This window comes from Chinchilla lanigera, unplaced genomic scaffold (assembly GCF_000276665.1).
Source record: "Chinchilla lanigera isolate Chin_1 unplaced genomic scaffold, ChiLan1.0 scaffold00116, whole genome shotgun sequence".
Classification (NCBI taxonomy): domain Eukaryota; kingdom Metazoa; phylum Chordata; class Mammalia; order Rodentia; family Chinchillidae; genus Chinchilla; species Chinchilla lanigera.
In genome coordinates, this window is record NW_004955517.1 from 2,361,875 (window position 1) to 2,371,535 (window position 9,661).

The 9,661-nt window shown below is 45.3% G+C and overlaps 1 protein-coding gene and 1 long non-coding RNA gene across 2 annotated transcripts in view; one reads left to right on the plus strand and one right to left on the minus strand.

Moving 5' to 3' along the window:
* The window catches only part of LOC102023730, a 9,694-nt gene extending 7,654 nt beyond the window's left edge, over window positions 1-2,040 (plus strand). Inside the window, exon 4 of the long non-coding RNA XR_264550.2 lies at window positions 1,705-2,040. This is a non-coding gene — a long non-coding RNA (uncharacterized LOC102023730). The remainder of the gene's footprint in view (window positions 1-1,704) is intronic.
* Synpr (synaptoporin) overlaps window positions 1-9,661 on the minus strand; it is a 181,192-nt gene that overhangs the window by 100,795 nt on the left and 70,736 nt on the right. The gene's annotated exons all lie outside the window — the stretch shown is intronic.

Sequence of the window (9,661 nt, forward strand, 5' to 3'; positions counted from 1 at the left end):
GGCACGCGTTGCGCACACTCACGGAGGGGTTGAGGCTCCGTGTCAGCACAGAGCTGGGCGTGGACACAGACGGAGACAGTTTCCTGGGGAGGAGACCAGACACCGGGCCTCAGATCCTGATGACTCTGCTGTAGGTTTGCGGCACCTGTCCCAGATTTCAGTTTTATCAGATAGGAAGTGGGGCCGAGAATGTACACTTTGGAGCTGGGCACCCAGACAAGCTCTGTGGGGGGACCCTGGAGCAGGGCAGAGGAGCTGCTGCTTTGGAGAAAGTCCAGTGAGCCTGGCGGCCGTGGGTGGGAGGAGCCAGAGGAGCAGAGCTTGAGGTTCTGTGAACAGCCTGACAACCGGCTCACTTATCACGCCTGGCATTCTGGAGGCTGGAGCACCTGCGCCTCTGGGCCACTCCATACCCTCAGGGAGGCCTTGGGTGCTCCGCGCTCTGTCTCGATCACTACCTCAGCTGCTCTCCACAAATTCCATTGGACAGAGACCCCCAGTGCTCACTCTTTCACTTCACCACACCTCACTTGGCATCACGGCCCCAGGGCGGCCACCCTCGGGTGAGTTCCCGAAGCCTCTGAGCACTCAGGTTACCCAGCACTGGCTGCTGACTGCTGCGGGTATGCGCGCCACGGCCCACGTGTCCCACATGCACAGACTGAGCCCACCTTCACTCACACGAACCTGCTGAAGGGGGAACTCTGATCGTCATGGGAAACGGGAGCTCTGAGAACAAGCCCCCTGCTCAAGGTCACGCGGCAAAGGAAAGTAGCCACAAATGGAGCCTGAAATGTCCAGGTCAGAGGCCATGCCCTCACTTTCAGCGCCTAGGTGTCTGCAGAACCGCAGGTTAGGACCGCTGTCTGTGCAAATGGGATCCTCTACCCAGTTTTCAGGGTAGAATTTCAGAAATCACAGTGCTATCATGTTTGTTCCTTTCAGAAACTCTGAAGGAGGAAGTGCTCTGTGCCTCAGTCCTGGCTCCTGCGCATGTGATCTTGGGCTTGCAGGGCACCACTGCAGTCTTGGCCTCTGCCCCACACAGCCACCCCTTGTGCCTGTCCTTTCTGCATTTTATAAAGACAGTCACACCAGATTCAGGGCCCACCGCACATGCAGCGTGGTTTCATCTTGAGAGCTTTAACTGCAAAACATTGCATCTGCAAAAGCCCTATTTTGAAATATGATCACATTTCCAGAGACCAAGGATTGGGACTCAGACACATCTTTATGGGGCCAGTATTCAACCCACAAATCCAACTTTAACTATACTTTCCCTAACATTAACAATGTTGGACAGACAAAGTGCATGGCAAATACATTCCCTCGCTGCGCCCAGCTCCCAAAGGCAACCCACACTCCAGGCTCCTGGACCCGGCCTCCACCTTCAGCAGCAACCAGGTCAGTTCTCCCACCGCAGCTCTCTGCCCTGGCCTACACCTCTCATTTTCCTCTCCCCGTGACTCTTCTCCTTCCTTCTTTGACTTTCAGGGGCCGTAGATCACCTCAGTCTCATCTAGATAATGCAGGATAACATCTCTATTTAAAGTCGGTTGGTTAAAAATCTTAAATCCATCAGCAATCTTAACTCTCCTTTGCCAATCAACCAACTACCTGCAGGTCTTGGGGACTAGGACCTATACTTCTCTTTTCACTGTGTTATGTTGGGAGTGGTGTTGTTATGATTTTTCTCCAAATCAGGAGTGAGTCCAGGGCCATAGATGTCTATCTTCCCCAACACGTCAAGCAAGCCCCGGAGTGAGGAGGTGGAGGCTGACACACAGCAGGCGGCTGTGCCTCACACAAGAGATGAGACTGAGAGAGGAGCAAACCCTGGAGCCGCTGCATCCAGCCACTGCTTCAGTGAGACCTAAACCTCCCGGATGTGTAAGCCAAGAGCTTCCTCCCACCTGTTTAAAAACATTTGCAGTGGGATTCTCCCATGTATATTTCAGTGAACCCTAATCATATGTGTGTCTGTGAGCATCAGGTTGAAACACATCTAGGAGACTTTGGACCGAACAGCAGGAAACAGAACTGAGGTGGTGGTTTGTGTAGCTTTCGCTTTTGACTTAATATATTTGTACTGCTTGAATACTGTATTTGTTCAATTGTATTAAACTTGGCATTTATTCCTTTTATAGTTTTAATATGTAGAAAAAATCAGACTGCAGTTCCCCCAGGGGCCCATGGTCTAGCTTAAGCGGCAGAAGCCTCAGAAGTTTCTCCTTCAGTGAGTGCTTTTAAACAGCACACGAGTCCCCTCAAGAGTCAGTAATTACCAGCTGCATTTCAGGCCCCGATGGATCCCTTTAGCCTGTAGAAAACTGCTTAGATGAGGCCACAGATGATAAAAGCCCCAAGCGCAGAGATGACCAAAGCCCCTGCTGGTTCAGCTTTGTCACCTTGACACCTTCCAGCCCATGTCCCCAAAGCTGACCTTGAAGGTTGAGTTTGCCCCAGTGCTGTTGTTCCCTCCGTGGTCTATAAATGTACACGTGAGAGGAGTCCAAGTTAAAGAAAAGAAGCGAAAGCAACACCTGCATTTCGTCTGCAAAGCAAAGAAGTGCAGGCAGCCTAGACTCCACCTGTACTAAACATGGGATCAGAAGAGTTTGTTAAACTGTCATGCGTATGAGCTCTGAAGAGTTCTCCTGTGCATTTGCGTAGCACAATAGGCTGTGAGCAGCTGGATCTGAATTCCCTCTGCTCTTGCCTACAAGTCTGGTGGACCCAGAACCCACTGGCCTGCCAGGGCCATCTAATCTTGATGCCACTTCGTAAGACAGAACTGTACAGGCCCCCTGGGCCAGTGAGTAGGAGCTTTAGAAGTCACAGCCAGCCTTGCTGCTGCCGGGCCCAGGACTTCCAGGGCTGTCTCTCAAGCACCTTATTAAGCAGCCACATCTTGGGCTCCATCGCCCAAAGATTACCAGTGAGATGTGGTGTGAGACTTTCAGCAAGCACCCCACATAATCAGAGGCAGGAGACCTCATTTGTAACACACAAAACCTACTCCCCACCACATACCTATTTCCCATGCACCCTTACCCTTTAACTTGAAGAGTGTCAGACTCTGAGAAGCAGAAGTGAGGGGTCACTTACACATTTCAGCCTCCAGTCTTAAATCCCAGAGCATAGAGAACAGAGATGGGAAAGTATTTAAATGAGGAACTATTAATGCTTAAGATTTAAAACACATATGCTAGTATAAGGGTAATAAATAAAATTTTGTCTTCCAGAGAGAAGTAATCAATGTTTAAGATGTTGCATTCATGAGGCTGTAGATAATTATTCAAATTTCAGAGAAAGAAATACCAATGGGTTATTGATGAAACGTTTCTGGACTCATGTAAAAAAATTGCAGTTGGCTTCATCATTGAGAAACCTATTTTCTGGGCTGGGGATTTAGCTCAGTGGCAAAAGGGCCTACCTGGCAACTGCAAGGTCTTGAGTTTGATTGCCAGCACCAGAAGAAAAACGAAAAACAAGAGAAACCTATTTTCTGCTGAGATGTCCTTGCCCTAGCAACGTAGCTCACTCACATTTCTGCTCTGTTCCTGCAGGGGGCTGGGGGGAAAATGCTTCCAGTCTCTTTAAGCAGGCACTGAGAGTGGCAGTCAAGTGGATTTGTCTATGATCAAGTTGCGCTTGACCCTATCAAACAGGAAATAAACAGAAGCAGTTTTCTGCAAAAATTTCCCGCTGTTCTCTCCTTTCAACAGTGTCTGCTAAACTGAAGAAAGGAAGCAGCACTGCCTGGCCATAGTTACTTGGTGTTCATTTAGGCCCCGCCTCTTGTCCAGCTGTAACTTGCTGGTGAAGGCCTTTGACCTCAGCCTCTCTATCACATCATCCTTTCACATTTAATTTTTATTTCCCCTTCATTTGTATTTCTTCCCATCTACCCGCACATATTCAACAGCAACCCACTCTTAACAGAAAGCCCCCAAAGCAAAACTTTTATTTATTGCTGTGTCCCTGCTGCATAGAACAGTATTTGCTAGCTGGTTGGTGGAAGGATAGAAGGAAGAAAGAAATGGAGGAAGGGAGGGAGGGAAGAGGGAAGAAAGACAGGAAGGGAGGGACAGAGCACATCTCATGGCACATATGATAAAAATTCAATAAGAGTTTATGGGAAAACCACTTTGTAAGGTAGTTGGCATTTAACAAATTTATTTAAATAGAACTTTCAAGAAAAGATATTTTCATAGAAATCATGGTTCAGTTATGTTTCTCATTATGCTATATACTTGTCGAAATACAATAATATTATTACTGTCTGCCTGAAAATTCTCTTTCTATAGGATGTCCATTTTCTAGGAATTTAAAAATTAGTATTAGCTGTTACTAACATTTCTGAATAAACTGGCAATTTTCCTCTAGTATCTTTACTAATGGGGCCGAGATTCTCCTGAGAATATGTTGTTTTTGAGCTCTCTTTCTTCCATTGCCAAAGGAAGTTAGCTTAGTTAGCATTTCTGAAACAGCGTGTGTATCTTGTGTATCTTTACAGGCAAAAACACTGAATATACAGAGAAAAACGAAAACAAAAAAAGAGCAACCACATTTCAGTCTAAAAGACAATGCTGTTACTAGTTTATCTTAGTTGAGAAGCAAGTTTTGTGTTATTGTCTGTTTCTCTTTTATAAGAATCTTTGTGGTTTATGTCGTACTCTGAGTAAATACTCTGAAGATAATGATACAACATGTATTAGCTATTATTTTTATTATTTAGTTTTGAAATTTTGTTTTATTTTTTCATGAGATAAAAAAGTTAAAAGACAATGCATGTTCTTTTAGCTGTGTACATACAAACAGGTGAGGCTGCAAGGAGCCTGTTTAAGGCCATACAGCTGATCTTGGAAAAGTCGCAACTCTAGCTAGCAGAAAATCTGTGCTTGTTCCGTTTGGGTTTTATTTGTCAAAGCCTCGAAGGTTTTGAGGTGAACCGAGAGGGTAAACGTAGACCGTCTAGGAAGTCGCAGAACACTACAGACTAAGTTCGTTTGTGAAATTCCGAAAGCATAGTAAAGCATTATTTTTTCTGCCTAGTACCTCCTTTCTTACATGAATAGCGTTTCCCTTTATGAAAAGTAAAGTTGGAGGTGGGACTGTCTCTTCTCCCCATGGTGCTAGTGGCAGCCTCTGTCCTTGCACTGGCGGTTAACTGATCACTGGTCGACGTTAGAGCAACCAGGAGGGGCCGACTCCGCCCCTTGGTCATGTGATTGGTCAGGAAGAGGTCACATGACCCCAACCAGGCTAACCACGCCTCCTTCCGCCCGGCTGCCCAGTTGTGTCTCTACAGCCCAGGCGCTTTGTTCCGAGGCCAGCTTCCCGGGGAGATCGCCTGGAGGTGTGGCCCACCCTCGGTGTATGCGAGTGACCTCACCCAGCTGTCCACCCCCATGCGCGTATCACATCATCATTATGTGCTTTACTTATTTATAGCGCTCCTGATTGCGCCGGTCACTCTGTGCAGAGTGAGAGCTCCAGGGAGGGGAAATTTTGGTCAGCTTTGTGAGCAGGTTAATGCCTGGAGCACACGCGCACTTTTCTGTGAGTGGATGAAGGAAAGGAGGGCGCCTCTGTAAAAGAGAAGAACAAAGCTGGCATAGGAAGAAGCAGAAGACAAGACGAGGGCAGCGTGTGTCTGGGAGTGGCGAGCCTGTGCTGTCTGCCATGGCGAACCGTGGGCACATGCCAGCGTCGAGCAGTTGGAAGTGCCTGGAGGGGATCTAGTGTTTGAAGAGCTTGTGGGGAATTTAACGTTAAAGATCTCAGTAATTGTTGTATTGATTACAAGTTTCAGTGTTAATATTTTGGCTATATAAGCTAAAGAAAATGTATTGCTACATTGCTTTGCGCTGTTTCTTTTTATCTCGTTTCATGCGGCTAATAGATAATTTAGAATTGCATATGTGATTCCTATGCCAGGGTTCTACGGTCTTTCTGCAGGTTGATGCTGTGCTGGAGTCTGTGAATCCCATCATTTCTTCTTCTTTCTTTTGATTTTCCCCTATCTTTATGTTTAGAGTTCTCATTATGACCAATTTTAAACTGTCCGAAAATTTTCTTAAGAAAAGTGTCTGCATGTTTCCTCCATCTTCCTCTGAAGTTAGTATCTCCCCGTAATTCTAACTGAACTACAAACTATTCGAACTTTGCCACTTGGCATTAGCAGCTCTTCCTGTGTTCTCCAGCATCCCACTTGGCATTTGTTGTTATGCTTCCTTTCCTCTGTCATCTGTGACAGGTCCTAGTTAGTCCACTCTTTCAGGCTATGACACCTCTGGTGACCACAGTCAGTGGCATCACAGGTTGTCTCTGTCTCACACTTTGGGTTGACTTTTTATTATTATTAGACTGAGTCTGTGTGTTGGGGGCAATGAGGCAAGAGAGGCAATTTGTGATGCTATCAGTTCTACATTATTTCCTTCCTTTGTAAGTTAGAAGTTCTTTGTAGGAAATACTTGAAATTATGCAAATATTCTTAAATAAATGTGCATTGTGTTTAGGTCTGTTGGTGAGGCTTCCACCCGTTCTAGGGCTCATTCTTTTCAGAGCAGCGTGGCACAGATGACATCAATGTATTCCTTTTCCTCTGTGGTACTTTTGTATCCTGACTTCTTCAGCATTTATGCTACTTGCACGGTGCTGTTGAAGCCTGACAGTCTCCTTGGAACTTGTTGTCCAGTACAAAGCCAAGCTTCCTGTATCCCCGGGCTCAGGGACTGTCATCTGTGTCTGAGGCCTGGTCTGAATGAAGTGTGGAGGTGATTGGTCAGGAAGAGGTTGTATGGCCCCGAGGAGGCTAATCATATTCCTTGCCCTGGTTGGACATTTTTAGAAGCTTATATATTTTTAACAAAACCTTTAAAGGTATATAGCTCTCCTTTTTCAGTTAGAATAATGACTTGCTAATGTCTAATTTCCTAAAGTTCCCGTAAGAAAGACAAATTATGTGATGTTAATGGATGTATTTTAAGAAAAGCTTATGTTGTCAAATGAGTTTGGTGAATGTGAATTACAAAAGATTCCCTACCAGAAGACTCTGAGAGCCTTTACAATTCCAGTGTACACTATGTAGGGGAGCAGTTTGTATTGTTTTACAAGGGCATTTGAATTCTTTCTTTAAGGACATTTTATGGGACTGATATTTCCCCAAAATCACGTTGAAGATCACTGGCCTAACTTATGTAGCTGGTGGGGACAAAATAACATTTGTCAAAATATATGAGAAAGGACATGAGGGAAATTTTCGGACCCGCAGATGGTAAATATTAGCTTTTATGCTACAGAGCTGAGCAGTAGGAATTGATACTTGCAAAGAAGCATGTGTTCTCTACTAACCAGCTTAGACCTTTCCTACTGCTTCTTCAGGGTGTGGGGCTCCTGTCCAGTGCATACTTCCTCTCATAGCTTTGTTTTTAAGGCTCAATCAAGAAAAGGGAAGGAAAGACAGGCAGTGCAAGAAGGCAGGAAAGAAGATAGGAGGGAGAGAAGGAAGAAAATGGAGGGAAGCAGGGAGTAATAGAAGACAGAAAGAGAGGACAGTGGGGAAGGAAGGAGAAGGGCCTAGGAATGAGGAATGAGTGCTAACAAAGTATGCAGTGATAATTTCTGTGCTGTCTTTTTACCAAGAAAGAATGGCAAGCCCAGAACAACAGATGGAGCTAGATTTATTGATGGACAGAGATTTCAGCCCAGGTATGAAATCTTTGCGACTGTTTATAATTCAGATGTACGTTTCCTCAGAAGGCTCGCATGTTCAGAGGTGGGGTCTTTGGAAGGTGATGAAATCATGAAGGTGTTAACATTATCAGTGGGTCAGTCCATGAAAGGATTCATAACTTGGTGGTGTCATTGGGAGGTGACAGAACTTAGAATGTGGGCCCTAGTTGAAGGGAGTAGGTCATGGGGGCATGGCTTTGGTGACTATATTTCATCCCAAGTCCCTTCCCCTTACAACCTTTCTGACAGCCATGAGGTAAGCGGCTTTCTCTGCTATACCTTCTGCCTCCCCACACAGAACACATGCCCAGAGAACACTCCACACAGTGGAGTAGCAGACCATGGATGGGAACCTCTCAAGCTATGAGGCCAAACAAACCTTTGATATGCTTTTCGCAGCTATTTTGTCATAGTAACAGAAAGGTGACTGACACAGGGCATTAAACACAAAACTGAGTAAAAAGATCTGTAAGGAAGGCCTTCATAACACATTCATCTAGCTGTTAAGAGTGTTGTTGACTAAGGCATAGAGCCAATTAGAAAATGGAATAATTTGTATACATTCTGCGGCTATTGATAATCAATAAAAGCATGCTTTCCAGGGTGAAGGGAGATTAAAATGTCTGTCTTGTATATAAACACATTACAGTGTAAGCTATTGGAAAAATGGCCTTAACCATATCAATGAGCAGTTTCTATACATACAAAATATTTGATGTTGACCACTGCAAGTTAGGGAAAGCGAACCCCCCAGTAATCCGTGCACGCGATTGACTGGTTCTGCTGTGTCCCTTATCTTCAACTTTGCCCCGAAAGCTGTATTTTTGTGTGGCCAACTTTATGCCAGAGTGAGGGCCTATCTGGCCTACCTGGCATGTCTCTTATGTAAATTATCTTTCCCTTGGTTTGTGTAGAAGTGTGGAATGCAGAAGAAAGAATTAATGTTGGAAGCCAGGTATCTGAGTAATTGGAAGTTTCACTCCCAAATGTACTAACTGTGTGCCCCAGGGCAAGATCAGGTTAAGCCGAGCCCCAAGACATTGCCCGTGTCCCCTTGGCTGTGCTGTGTGAACCTCAGCTTCATTTGGTTTCTGTCTAACGCCTAGACTTCTGCGTCTCTGTTTTCCATAAGAGAGTCTGACTGTGCCTTTCATCGGGGAAATGATATGGATCTAAACACATGGCAGAGCCCTGGCATGGCCTGGGAGTCAGCAGTGGGAGCTGTGGAGCCTGTTCCCGTGGAGTACACCCTCCACATTCTCTTCTACCTCCTGCTACCACTTCTGTCCCTTTCACTCTCAGCCACCTTGTTCTTTCTTCTCCTAAATCAATCCAGGAATCTCTCTCTTCTGTCTTGCTCTCTTTCCAATAAACTGTGCTCAGTCACTCTTTCCATTTAGTAATTTGAAATTTCCCCCTCCTCACATGGATCCAGGCACATCATAGAATCAATGCCTTGTAGCAGTCTCTTTCACTAGTTACCTTGCATTTGAGTTGTTCATGCTAAATGCCCCATGTGTTAACAGCAAATGGAGCTTTGATTGTCTAGCCTTGGAACCTGACACATATATATCACACACCAAGAACAAGTGTCTACTGTGTAGAAAAGCTTGGGAAAGCAGACAGTTTATAAATTTAGAGGAGGAAAGGGTAGAAATAACATGTAGAGTGAAGGGGACCATGCAGGTGAATGAATTACAGAAAAACCATTGCTTAATTTGTTCTGCTTTTTTGAGTTGCCAATTTTCAGCTTTAATGGGTTGATAAAATCACTTTATAGAGCTGGGCATGGTGGTGCACACCTGTAATCCCAGCACTCAGGAGGCTGAGGCAGGAGGATCATTGAGAATTTGAGACCAGCTTGGGCTACAAAATAAGCTCAAGCCAGCCTGAGCTGCATATGGAGACCCTGTCTCAAAAA